The sequence below is a fragment of the Thamnophis sirtalis genome, unplaced genomic scaffold (genome assembly GCF_051295495.1).
Source record: "Thamnophis sirtalis isolate CommonGarterSnake01/CBP01778 unplaced genomic scaffold, rThaSir2_p1.2 scaffold_6, whole genome shotgun sequence".
Lineage (NCBI taxonomy): Eukaryota > Metazoa > Chordata > Lepidosauria > Squamata > Natricidae > Thamnophis > Thamnophis sirtalis.
The window spans coordinates 119,136,335-119,151,279 of NW_028261386.1; positions in this window are offsets into that span (position 1 = coordinate 119,136,335).

Below are 14,945 nucleotides of genomic sequence, written 5' to 3' on the forward strand. Positions count from 1 at the left end.
TAATATAGCCCAGGTTCAAATCCCAGTAAGGGTATGGCTAGCTGATGAGAGCTAAATAGCTTGAAGTAGATCTATACTAGTCTCCCTTTATTTATTTATCAGCACAAATTAAAAAAAAAACAAAAAAAATCCACAAATATAACAAAGGCAACCGTAAAAATATTGGGTTTCTGTCATGATGGACTCTTGTGATGAGCCGAAGGACAGAGAATGGAAGTAGTGATCTTCCTCCCATATTTGGGCATACTGGGGGTTGTAAAAGAAATCTAATATATATATATATATATATATATATATATATATATATATATATATATATATATATATATATATATATATATATATATATATATATATATATATATATATATATATATATATATATATATATATACATACATACATACATACATACATACATACTGGGGGTTGTAAAAGAAATCTTTATATATATATATATATATATATATATATATATATATATATATATATATATATATATATATATATATATATATATATATATATATATGTGTTTTCTGAGGTTTTCGCGGGTGTTAGTATGTAGGTCTCTAGTTATTTGGGTTTTCTCCAATTCTCCATATCTCCATATCTATATCTATATCTATATCTATATCTATATCTATCTATAGATAGATAGATATAGATATAGATATAGATATAGATATAGATATAGATATAGATATAGATATAGATATAGATATAGATATAGATATAGATATAGATATAGATATAGATATAGATATAGATATAGATATAGATATAGATATAGATATATAGATATATATGGAGGCAACATAACAATATCTCATGAAACTTTTAAAAACTGATATGAAAAGGGATGTCATTCTGTATCTCACACACTTCAATAATACAAGAGAATATTTCTACAGTAGGTTGGGGTTGAATTATGGAGTCCTTGGTGCTCTCTGAAACTTGTTCTTTAATTACAGACATTTCATTACCCAACTAGATACAATAATACAATTGCAGAGTTGGAGGTCTTCTAGTCCAACCCTCTGCCTAGGAAGGAAACCGTTTCAGACAAATGGCTATCCAACATCTTCTTAAAGACTTCCAGTGTTGGGGCATTCACAACTTCTGGAGGCAAGCTGTTCCACTGATTAATTGTTCTAACTGTCAGGAAATTTCTCCCCAGTTCTAAGTTGCTTCTCTCCTTGACTAGTTTCCACCCATTGCTTCTTGTTCTACCCTCAGGTGCTTTGGAGAATAGTTTGACTCCCTCTTCTTTGTGGCAACCCCTGAGATATTGGAACACTGCTATCATGTCTCCCCTAGTCCTTCTTTTCAATAAACTAGACATACCCCGTTCCTGCAACCATTCTTCATATATCATCAGTGCTAGTGATTGTGGGGTTTGCTCTCTATTTATATACAATTGCTTGTCCTGGCAGTATTGGTTAGGATACGGCTTGGTAGTTCCTTGATCAGAGTGTGGTTTCCTATTTCATTGTTTGTCTGGTGTTAATTTCCACTTATCTGGGTGTTGATTGCTGGAGATGATGTGCTTTGTGTGATCTTTTATTACCTTCTCAGTTTATTCCTCTTTTGAATGGTGTGTAAATATAGTTTATTTCTATGTATTTGTTGATGGCTGATTTGTCCAAATGCCAACTTCTAGGAATTCAAAGCCAAGGTTGGTCAAATGCTTCAATAAGTTCAATAATGTACAGGATCAGGGTTGATGGCAGGTCAGACATCCCTACAACTAGCTCAGTGAGCAATAACAGCATTGAGGTGGAATTGCTGGCCAGCAGCAAAAGTGTTTCAGGAGATAAGGAAAGATCTAAGAGCCGGGGTGGCGCAGTGGTTAGGGTGCAGTACTGCAGGCCACTTTAGCTGACTGTGATCTGCAGTTCAGCGGTTCAAATCTCACCGGCTCAAGGTCGACTCAGCCTTCCATCCTTCCGAGGTGGGTGAAATGAGGATCCGGACTGTGGAGGCAAGTTGCTGACTCAATTTGCTAAAAAAATTGTAAACCGCTTAGAGAGGGCTGAAAGCCCTATGAAGCGGTATATAAGTCTAATTAATAAGTCTAATTAATAAATCTTTGGATTGCCCATTTTGTGCTCTAGAAGAGCTGTTCCTCTCAAGGTGATCACATGAATTAAATTTGGTTTTTTTTTTAATTTTTAATTTTTTATTATTTTTTATTAGTAAAAGAAAAATACAACAGCCAATAGATTGCAAAAGACAATACAACATCCGCCACTGTTTTGCTTTACATTTGACTACGTTTCGAGACATTTCCATAATAACAAAATCGTTATAGACATCAAAAGTTAGGCATCTTCTTCCCTCCCTCCCTCTTTCCTTCCCTCGTTTCTTCTCTGCCACTCCCCTTCCTTCCCTCCCTCCTTCTCTCCTTCCCTCCTTCCTTCCCTCCTTTCTTTTCTCATTTTCTCCTTCCCTTCCCCCTCCCTTTCCTCTCTCCTTCCCCCTTCTTTCTCTCATACATTCCCTCCTTCCTTCCCTCCTTCCCTCCTTCCCTCCTTCCTTTCTTTCTTTTCTCTTAAATTCCCTCCTTTCTTCCCTCCTTCCTTCCTTCCTTCCTTCCCTCCTTCCTTCCCTCCCTCCTTGAGCTCCTCAAGAACTGAAGGATTTTACAATATGCCCTTAACTCGTGAGCACTCACCGGACTAGTAGTAACACCGGTAGGAACCCACCATTGGAAGGGATCCTGACAGAAGAAAAGTTTAAGAAACCCGGCTCTAAAGAAATGCAGATGATCTTTTCTCATATATTCATTAGGAACGACACTTTGAAAGAGAAACTGCCTGCCTTTTTACATTTTGTGATCCAAATGTTCATCCTTTGTTGTAAAAGACATATTTGGGGAAGGGCTAAAGGATTAAGGGGGCTGAGTATTTTTTACTTAAGAGCAACCTACCTAATCAGTGTGCAAATAAAGAATAATGTCTGTCTGTTTGTGACTATAGAAACTCTATGTTCTTGAAATTGGAACCAGTAGCATTTAGAAATGTCTTTTGATTAAGTTGGAAACCTCTGTAATCTCATGAGAATCCTTCTGATTATTAACCTATTAACATGCTTATTTTATACTGCAGTCTGAATGCCATTAAAGATTCTAGGCACGTTAGTCTACACCTGAAATTAAAACCAAAAGAATAGCTAGAATTTTAAAGACTGTATTCATTTTATGCAACATTTTTTTTTACTGTTTATTTTTTTTCCCACATTGGAAACCGTCCATTCCTGAAAATGAATGGCGTTTACTCTCCTAACTATGGCTTAACTTCCTTCCACTGTATATAAGTCTTTGTGATTTTATCCTACTTTCTCTCATATATCCTGGTGAATTTAATCTGTAGGCAACATTACTTCTTCCTTTAAAAATGATCAATCAGCTACCTTGGTTTTTTCCCCTAAACTTAAAAGACAGTATATAAATTATTTTTGAAATACATAAATAAAAGCAATTTAAAAATGTTTATCATCAAAAATTATGTACCTGAAGTATAATTTGCACTTGGCAGCTATGCCTCCAAACTGAACCAGACTTCACTCAGTAAACCAGAGGTGGGTTCCTACCAGTTCGCACCTATTCGATAGAACTGGTTCATCAAATCTACCGAACCGGTTAGAAGAGGTTCCACCAATGGACCCGGAAAGCAGGCCACACCTACAGAAGAGGTTCCAAAAATTTTTGAAACCCACCACTGGTCCTTGGATATGATTATTCTACGCTATCATGCTCATATTTATAAAACTCAGTGCCTCTGTGAAAGGTAGGGATGACTACTGCGTTTGTGGTGCAATCAAAACATTGCATGTGTTGAAGTTGTTTTAACGCAAACCAAAGATGCCTTTAAAAAAAACAAGTTTACATCCTATTCTTATGCATGCCAGTGCTGTGTGTGAGGTAATTTAAGGTGGTTCTGACAAGTGTCATTGGCATCTTCATATCCGGTCACATGGGTGCAAGCCACTCCCATCCGGTCACATGGGCGGCAAGCCACTGCCACAAAGGAGGCCACACCCACAGATTAGGTTCAAACAATTTTTGAAACCCACCACTGCAGTCAAGAAACACGCACCAAGCTCTTAATGATTAAAAAAAAAAAACAGTAGAGAAGCAAACAAGGTTGAAAGTGCTTTCTTGCTAAAGACTTTTTTTAAAAAAAGAGAATGTCCTTACTCTATGACAGGGGTGTCAAACTTGCGGCCCGTGAGTGGATGCGTCATGTGCTGGCCCCACCCCTGCCCGGTTTAGCAAAGGGGGGGAAAAGTCCCGATATGTCACATGACATCACAGTGATGATGCTAGTTTGACACCCTTGCTCTATGATAATATAACTGCAATTCCAAATGCTTCTGACAAATGATAGGAAATAGCAGGATTATTATACCTTGTTTGTTCTCAGCTTCCTAGAATTTACAAATGGGTACAGAATGTTGTTCTACTTAGACCAGGGGAGAAATTCAGCCGGTTCTGACAGGTTCCGGAGAACCGGTAGTGGAAATTTTGAGTAGTTCAGAGAACCGGTAAATACCATCTCTGACTGGCCCCACCCCCATCTATTCTCTGCCTCCTGAGTCCCAGCTGATCGGGAGGGAACGGGGATTTTGCAGTAACCTTCCCCTGGAGTAGGGTGGGAATAGAGATTTTGCAGTATCCTTTCCCTGCCACACCCACCAAGCCATGCCCACAGAACCAATAGTAAAAATATTTGAATTTCACCACTGACTTAGACGTGCTGTAAACTTTGCATTAAGCTGCCTGGAATCACAGTAAGTTGGGCGGCTATAAAATTTGTTGAATGAATGAATGAATGAATGAATGAATGAATGAATGAATGAATGAATGGATGGATGGATGGATGAATGAATGGAATGGAATGAATGAATGAATGAATGAATGAATGAATGAATGAATGAATGAATAAATATTCAGTCTGACCAGAGATATTATGGCCCAACAAAAAATAGGCAACAGTATGTGTATGTGAGACTTCCACAGGCATTGCTGGGGTTCACTTAACAGAAAAACTTGCCTGGGAAGGGGCTCCTATATGCTTCCAAATGTAGCTTATTGTTTTGCCTCATTAAATGACAGTGTAATTGAAATTGCCAGGATCAATGTCCAGAATTTTTACAACTCTTCTTTAAATATGTGCTTCCTGTTTTTCCTCTTAAATGTGCCCAGGAGATTGCAGTTTTATAACAGTTTCCTATAATTGCTTTCCCTCCCTCTCGCACATTTCCTTCTTTCATACCAGTTTAAACTGTTTCAGCTGCAGCAAAACCCTTTGCAGGGCTGCTCACTCAGCCTCTCTGTTCCAAAGTTGGTTTTCTTCCATTCCTAAGCTTACCCCCAAATGTATATATCACGAGATATAAATGCTTCTCTCTTTTGGCTTCTCCATTCCTAAGCTATTTTCTGCTGACGGAAGGATCAGAAGCAAGAGAAAACTAGAAAAGAAAGAAGAATCTGCCCTTTATACAAACGATATGTATTATAATTTATTCAGCACAAATAATATGGACATAATAAGGATTTTAAGGACATAAGGGGAGCCCTGTTGCAACAGGCCATATGGCCACCTTGCCCCGCATTTTGTGACAGATGGTGGCCAGAATGCATTATGGAAGCTCATAAGCCTGGATTCTACTCAGTACTTAAAACCTGCTGCCCACAATTCAGGCATTAGTAAAACAGCTATCAGTATTAGCAGCCATCGGTAGCCTGATGGTCTGCCAGGGACTTGCGCAGCTGATGTCCAAATGGAGTCGGAGATGCTGACACAAACTTGTAGTTTCATATAAATAAATATATTTCACATTTCGTTGTATTTATTTTGTACAGTGACAATAAAGACTATACTATTTATATTTACAGCAAACAAGATAGTCCGACACACCACTACATCATGAGATAAACCATCAAGTAACTCACAGAACTGTGTACAGAGTACACAGAAGGAAAAAAGATGAGAAAAAGGGGAAACGCTCCCTTCTCACCCAGCAACCAATCATAATGTGGATTGTCTCATGCAGGTGCCCACACTCTTCAACCAATCAACTACAACTGTGTGTTCTGGCCTAGTATACACTTTACTGTTTCAGCTATTAAATTTAAAGTATCTTAATGTGGTCCATGAACCTGATTAGGACTTGTTACTCTTCAGCAGATAAATTGAATGAGTTATTTGCTCCTGCCTTCCTTGTTAAGGACAAAGGATAGATGCCCAGGCTTTGAATGAGCTTTTTCAAGATGAAGATCAGATATATGCAGATAACATAATATCGAGTCATAGCCTAAACTGACAAATTAAAAATAAATAGACCCCCTGAGATGAGATGCATCCATCCAAGAGTCAAAAATTTAAGTATGAAGCTACTGCTCTTTCCACAGAATGTCTCTTTAACATCAAGAGTTATTCCCAAGAGCTGGGAAATAGTTTGATCCCACTTTTTTTTTTTTAAAAAAAGAAACAGAACAAAACTTTATCAGAAGAGCCGAGGTGGCGCAGTGGTTAAATGCAGCACTGCAGGCTACTTCAGCTGACTGCAGTTCTGCAGTTCAAATCTCACTGGCTCAGGGTTGACTCAGCCTTCCATCCTTCCGAGGTGGGTAAAATGAGGACCTGGATTGTTGTTGGGGGCAATATGCTGACTCTGTAAACCGCTTAGAGAGGGCTGAAAGCCCTATGAAGCGGTATATAAGTCTAACTGCTATTGCTATTGCTATTATCAGGTCTAAAACTTTGCTATTTTACTACCTTCCTTCGGTTTAAACAGATTATAATGCCAGATTTTTTTAAAAACATTTATGCCATGACCTTTTAATGATTTTAATTATTTGTTTTATTGTATTGATTCAGTTATGGTTTTTTTCTTTAGCTTGTTTGTGTTTGCTGCCCGGAATATTTCAGAATCGGGATGGGCTAGCAATGCAAATAAGCAAATAAGCCAGCAAGCACTGATTGAGTCAGTAAATATATAAGTATGATGGGATTATTTGCATACCAGATGCTCTATAAATAGCATTTAAATGAATTGTCAGTGAAAAAGGACTTTTCTGTCTCCTATAGAGTACAGGTATCTCTGGCTGCAAGAAGCAACAGATGGCTCACATAGTTCTTGAGATCCAACTTAATTAACTCTCTATCCAATTTCATAATAATGGCTTTAAAAAACAGGAAAAATGAAGTTCTTTCTTCAAGTCTTGCCAAACGTATATAGACAGTATTTTATGTTCTAGGTTTCATGTGCCAGGTAATATATTCATCTTTTTTATATTACTTTATATTTGGAAAGTCAGTATAATAATAGCCATTTGATCAGTGGTGGGTTTCAAAAATTTTTCGAACCTACTCTGTGGGTGTGGCCTCCTTTGTGGGAGTGGCTTGACTCAGCCCAATATGCATACATAACAGTGGTGGATGATCCCGTTGCAACTGGTACGGTGCAACCGGGCCCGGCGTCCACCACATGAACATGCGCAGCGTGCACTTACCCCCTGCGATGCTCCACGATGCCTCCGTAACGCTCCAGCTGCTCGGTAGAGTGTCGTGCAGGTGCCGTACGCTCTATGTGCATGCACGGAAGCCCCGAACAATTCAAATACCAGTAAGGAACGCAGGCGGGCGGGTGGGTCCTCCAGAGCACCGTACCAAAATGGTACCCGGTGCTCCCGGCAGGCACCGGTACACCCCACTACTGGTGGTAACCCACCACTGATACATAAGCACTAACAGATACAAATTTTATAAATGTAAGATATATTTTCACAACTCCTCTGGGATTTCTGATTGCTGCCCCCATTCTCCGGAACAGCATTCCCCTGGAGATTCACTTTGCCCCAACCCTACTGAGAGTTATAAAAGCAACAGTTACAGGTGTTATGTCTACCTTATATGCAGCTCTATCACTCCGCTCTGTTGTAGTTGTTTCCTGTATCATATTGTCTCTCTAGGATTCATCTCTATTGCTCCTGTGGTGCATTTCCTTGTAGTGTCCTTACTCTACATCAGGGGTGTCCAAACATAGGAACTTTAAGATTTGTGGACTTCAACTCCCAGAATTCCCCAGCATGGCTGAAGTCCACAAGTTTTAAAGTTCCCAAGTTTGGACACCCCTGCTCTACATGAATAAGGTGACCAGATTTTTAGATTTGTAAAGAGGGACACCTTTGACCGGGGGTGGGGGTGGGGGCTTGTTTAAAAATTTTATACGGAGCAACAATAGTATTGTAATATTTTTTTTATTTCAACATAACTACAATTTACAAATATAAATTGTAACTGTTGCCAAACATCAAAATTTTGATCACGTGACCATGAGGATGCTGCAACGGTCGCTAAGTGTGAAAAATGGTCATCAGTCACTTTTTTCAATGCCATTGTAACTTTTGTCACTATACCACCTTTCTTGCCACAGTTCTTAAGTGAATAACTGCAGCTGGTATTTTGTATTTTGGATAGAATCTTTTTTTAAATAGTCTAAGACAATTTAAAAAAAGAATCCACACAGAATAAACGAAGTAAAACATTTCAAACTATTCCACACAGAATAAGTTGAAGTAAAACTATTTTAAAAAATTCTATGCACAATATATTTCAAAGTAGAATAGAATTTTCAAAAATGGTTTCACTTCAATTTATTTTGGATACAAATCTTTTTTTAAATAGTCTAAGACAATTTTAAAAAAAGAATCCACACAGAATAAAATTATTTTAAAAAATCCTATGCACAATAAATAAAATATTATTTTAAAATACATTAAAAAAAGAAAAGAAAAAAACCCAGCTCACTTACCAGCAGGCAGGCACTCCAAGTCAATCCAGAATGATGTAGATGTTAATACAAAGAACTAAGCAAATTAAAATGGTGAAATAGTCCCAAGGAAATATTTTTCAAAGAAAAATGAGGAGCCACCATTTTTTCCCACATGAGCCGACCTCCAACTTCCATGCCCCTCCCCTCCGGGAAATCCAGGAAGGAACAGTCGCTACTATTCTAGCCTTAGTATTTCCTGCAGCTCTATGGTACTGGGTCATCTTATCTTATAAAATGAGATAAAAGGGGCGGGGGGGGGCTACGTTTTCTTGCTTTAACGTTTTAATATCTTCAATGAAAGTACTGAGACATAGAGAGGGATTAGACAGGGGGTCTTTTGTCTTGCCCTGGTTAGGATTTCTTAAGCAAATCCACTGGGCTTTCAACATGAAGCCAGAAAATCGGGACTTTTTTAAAGCCATGGGAATGTAGTTGGCATGTACAGACCTTTGATCCAAGTTAGACTTTTATAGCAATGTGCTACTGATGAAAGAAATGTCCTTCTGGGTTCACCTACAAGTGGGGAAAAAGACACTGGAGACATGGAGGCTGCTTGGAAAGATGGTTTATTGGAGGACAGGACCACATGGCCTGAGTCCTGAACAGCAAAGGTGATCACATGCTTCAATGTTGGTGGAGAAAAGAGAAGGAAGGGCTGAGATGCTGAATCCCTGGTTTTATGCCCTCTCTGGCCTTTGATCTTGAGCTTGTATTCTGATTGGTTGTCAGACTCCCATAGGGCCATGCAGGGGCAACTCTCTAGGCTGCGTTTTGAATCCAGGTTTGGTTGAGTTATCAGATGCCATGTGATGAGTTGGGTAAAGTTCCTTAATCCCATCCCCCTGGAGTTGAAGTGGAGAAGTCTTTATTATGTAAAGGGACTAGCTTGGCCTTCTTAATGGCCCATTGACAAAGTGGGGATGGGCAGGAAGCTACAGGCAGCTATTCTGTCTTTTAAAACATGTTTCTTTCTTTTCACATCCAGAGAAATAGTCTGTCTTTTCAATATTTCCTAGGATATTTCATTTTTCTGGGAGAGGGCTGGGTGATAACTTCCTACACTGCAAAAATAGCATTGTTGCTTTATTCAAAATGGAGGCTCCGAAAGCATGATTCTGTTAAATATTGAAACATTATTGTTGGGAAATTAAGTCTTCCATCACCATCCATCCTAAGATCAGGATGTGGTTTAGGTTTAACTCTAACTAAGGTAGACAATGGAATCCAGATGTCAGTTGCCCAAGGAAGCAGTTAGAATCTGGTGGAAATCTGACGTCAACAAGCTAATATCAAGGCCTTCCAACCTTTTGAATTGCCTGTTATCTTGATGTACTCAGATGCAGCTGGGTTGGTTCTCAGAAATGAGCCTAATTTGGTTTCTATTTGGCAGTTACCGTGCTTCAGCGATTCAGCATATTGTCCTATTTGAAGGGCAGCTGGGTCCAAATTCAAGTAATAGCTTTCCCCACCACTTAAGAAAACTGCTGTATTTGATAATGCACAAATAGCACTGCCCAAGCTAAACAGGATTTTGAAACTCAATTTCCTACTTCCTTTTGCTAAAATAATATCTTAAAAACTCAAGTGCAGAGCTGATTTGGTAACAGTTATTCCACTAAGCACTCATCTTATAGTGATATAAAAAAGACCTTTAAAAGCTTAAGATCCTCTAGGAAGGTTGACTGGGATACACACTCAAAGGGTACAGTACAGGCTAGGCAGTGCTTTGTATTCAAAGGAAAAAAGACATGTAACAATTGTCAGCAGCTCCTTAAAGCAGCTGCATCTTTTCACACAACCATGTTCGGTTTAAGGAATTATTACCAGAATAGCTACCTTTGCATCGTATGTGCTCTGAATGACCTTTTTTGCTTTGACACTGAAGTGCTGCTAGAGGTGATATAAAATGTAACACATATTTTAATTACTTAAAATATCTGTTCCCATGTTAGACTTATATTCAGTCAGCCACTCATCCAATCACATTTCTGAAAGCACAAAATTGTACTAATTGGTCCAGGATCATCCCATAAGGCCGCATTTTTCAGCCCTGGCAATTTGAAGATATGTGAACTTTACACATGCAAGAGAATTCTGGAGTTGCTGCCAGCTCATCTTCAAGGTGTTAAGGATACAAAACTTTGTTTAGAGCAGGGCTAGTCAACCTTTTTATACTTTTGTATCTCTGTTAGTAGTAACATTTTCTAACCGCCCACCGGTTCCACAGTAATGGCGATTTATAAAGTAGGGAAGTCAATTAAATTTAAAAAAGGAAAATGCTTCAGTATCGAACAAAACTCCTACCGCCCACCATGAAAGCTGGAACGCCCACAAGTGGGCGGTAGGGACCAGGTTGACTACCACTGGTTTAGAGAATTCAAGCTCCCTCCCCCATTTTCTTCAGGAAGTGATAGTATTCTATGAGCCTCTCAGTGGTGAGATTCAAATTTTTTTGCTACCAGTTCCGTGGGCGTGGCATGGCTTGGTGGGCGTGGCAGGGGAAGGATACTGCAAAATCCCCATTCCCACCCAACTCCAGGGCAAGGATACTATAAAATTTCCATTTCCACCCCACTCCGGGGCAAGGATACTATAAAATCCCCATTCCATCTCCATTCCCTCCCCACCTCACTAACCTGCTTTCCAGCTCCATTCTCCTGTGCAGAGCAACAGAAGAAGACCCAGCTGATCAGCTGAGATGCCGATCAGCTGGGACTCTGGAGGCAGTGAATAGATGGGGGCAGAGCCAGCCAGAGGTGGTGTTTGCTGGTTCTGTGAACTACTCAAAATTTCCACTATTGATTCGCCAGAATCTGTCAGAACTGGCTGAATATCCCCTCTAGAGCCTCTTCATTAACAGTCCTGTCAAGGCCCTTCCCATTGACCAGGTAGCTAGGAAAAGGCCCCAGTCAATTATTCTCTGGCAAATATATGCCATGTGGCTGGCTTAGGCAATGAATTCTGAAATAATAAGGTTTGCTTTTTCAGCAAGGATCATCTGAATGGATTTTGGGGCTCTTAGAGCCTGATTTGCTGGCAGTGGTGGGATTCAGCCGGTTCGCACCTATTCGGGAGAACCGATTGGTAACTTTCTAAGCAGTTCAGAGAACCGATTATTGGAAGAAATCTCCTTTTGTTTTTTTCCACTTTACAGGGCTAATCCTGTAGGGAGGCAGGAAGGAAACATTCTAGTGTTATTTCTAGCCTCATCTTTGTCGCCGTGCTTACAGAAATTGTCTCTCCGGTTAACCCTTATTACATTGTAACAGCTAAGGCGAAGCGTCCATCGACCTGAGTGACCTTGAGTTGGCAAAGCCCATCCAGTCATATGACCACCGAGCCCCACCTACCCAGATGGTCATTAGGGCAGAGAACCGGTTGTTAAATTATTTGAATCCCACCACTGTTTACTGGGTTGGGTTAGTGAAGGCTGGGAATCAGCAAAGTCCATGGTGGTAATAAATTTCAAGATGGCAGTCATGACTATGTCAAACCTCAGCTCTTTCTATGTGCAGGCAATGTTTATTTTTATTAATTAATTTTGGTAAATGTATATAGCTGCCTTTCTCATATGACTCTGAGCAGTGTACAAAGTTAAAAATAGCAATAGCACTTGGACTTATATACACCTTCAGGGTGCTTTACAGCACTCTTTAAGCAGTTTACACAGTCAGCATATCGCCCCAAAAATCTGGTCCCTCATTTTACCGACCTCAGAAGGATGGAAAGGTTGAGTCAACCTTCAACCCGTGAGGATCGAATTGCTGGCAGTCGGCAGAACTAGACTGCAATATCCCATTCTAACCACTGTGCCACCACGGCTCAGTGTGGTGGCACAGTCGTTAATTTGTCAAAAATACAAAAACAATATCACCAAATAACCAAAACAATATCATAAAATAACCCCAAAATGACAAAAAAATAAGAATGATTTTAAAAAGAACAGTCTGCAGGCAGAGCACTCAGTTTCCCTAGCAGTACATTGCAAATTCCAGACCACTGGGGGGTTCCAACTGGTTTGGACTGGTTCAGCCGAACTGGTGGTTTCATGGCCTGGGTCACTGGAACAATGCCATCTGGCTACCACCCGGGGGAGGGCCTTCTCTGTAGCAGCTCCGGCCCCTTGGAATGAACTCCCTGCGGAGATTCGGACCCTCACCTCTCTCCAGGCCTTCCGGAAAGCCATCAAAACCTGGCTGTGCTGGCAGGCCTGGGGTTGATGAGTTCCCCTCCCCTCTCGACTTGTATGGCTGTATCACTCTTGTGTATTTTAATTACGAGTATTGTGTTTGTATCCCCTTTTCCCCTTTTGAGTTGTTCGCCGCCCTGAGTCCCTCCTGGAGAAGGGCGGCATACAAATAAACAACAACAACAAAAAAAAGACCCAGGCCTGCCATGGCCCTGAACTGGTTCTCCTACAGCAGCGCCATCTTGGTTTTCGGTTCTGTGCATGCGCAGAACTATTTTCCTTCCACAAATTTAATTTTTTTCTCATTTTTTATGTTTTGCGCATGCACAGATCTATTTATGTACAAACATGCATACATGTGGAGAGCGCGTCTGGCATGCACATGAGCAAAATGTTTGTGCAAACCGAACCGGCAGTAATGTCGGCATCAACTTAGACACCCATGTTAATAGAGCCCTAGAAGAAGTGCTATATCTTCAAGTTGCTTCACAAGGTCAGCATGGTGAGGGCCAATCAAGTCTCTGGGAAGTTGATACTCCCAAAGGACAGGTGCTGCAGGAGAAAATTGACACATGTACAAAAGATGGAGGACATTAGTGTTGACTTTTATGACCCTCCCCCAATGAACACACCTACTGGGCCTAAATCCTTTGATTTTCTTTGATTTCCTAAAGCCTCTGATTTTCTTTGTTTATCAACTTCTTAACATACAACGTAGAGTCAATTCAATTCAATTCAATTCAATTTATTACATTTATTTGTACAATTTATTTATTACAATTATTTGACCTTTTTTGCCAACCCGCAACATTTGATGGATATTTTCAGGTGTTTTGGGGCTTTTTTACTCTTCCCTGTCTTGTTCATACTATCATACTATTATTATGTTTCTGTGTATTTATTTTATACAGCTATCCGTACAAATTATTGAAGTGTCACATTAATATGTCTCAGCAGGTGGCACTGTCTGTCTGACCTTTGTCGTGGTTTGAAAGCTAGCGCAGGGTCATCTATGGACAGTGTTTGGATGGGAACATACAAGGGAACAAATCAACATGTTGGAAGGATGAGAACTGTGTCAGTATCATTGTCAAGAAAACTACACTGACATGACCATACAACATGGAGTTCCATTTAACTCAGAAGGAGACTTTTTTTTACAATTAATACCTACCTTTTTGCATCTTTTTCAACATGTACAAAATGTGAACATAATCATTTCAATTAATTCAAACATTTAGTCTTCTTTGTCTTGTGTAGCTTGTTGGTTTCAAATCGTCTCAGAAGAATGAGAGGAGCACTTTGTACCATGCTCGGTCTCTCAGTGTCCTCGCAAGGGGTTACTGATGGAACAGGCCATACAACACCTGCTGAAGATCCGGGCCATCCAACTGGTTCCTCCTCAGCAGAAAGGGCAGGGCGTTTATTCCCGCCTCTTCGTGGTACCAAAGAGCTCCGGGGGATGGAGAGTAATTTTGGAACTAAAATCATTGAACCGCCATATTGTCTACCGGCAGTTCAAGATGCATTCTCTGCACACCAGAGGTGGGTTCCTACCAGTTCGCACCTATTCGGTAGAACCGGTTCGTCAAATCTACCGAACTGGTGAGAAGAGGTTCCACCAGTGGACCCGGAAAGCAGGCTACACCTACAGAAGAGGTTCCAAATTTTTTTGAAACCCATCACTGGTCCTTGGATATGATTATTCTACACTATCATGCTCATATTTATAAAACTCAGTGCCTCTGTGAAAGGTAAGGATGACTACTGTGTTTGTGGTGCAATCAGAACATTGCGTGTGTTGAAGTTGTTTTAACGCAAACCAAAGATGCCTTTTAAAAAACAAGTTTACATCATATTCTTATGCATGCCAGTGCTGTGTGTGAGGTAATTTAAGGTGGTTCTGACAAGT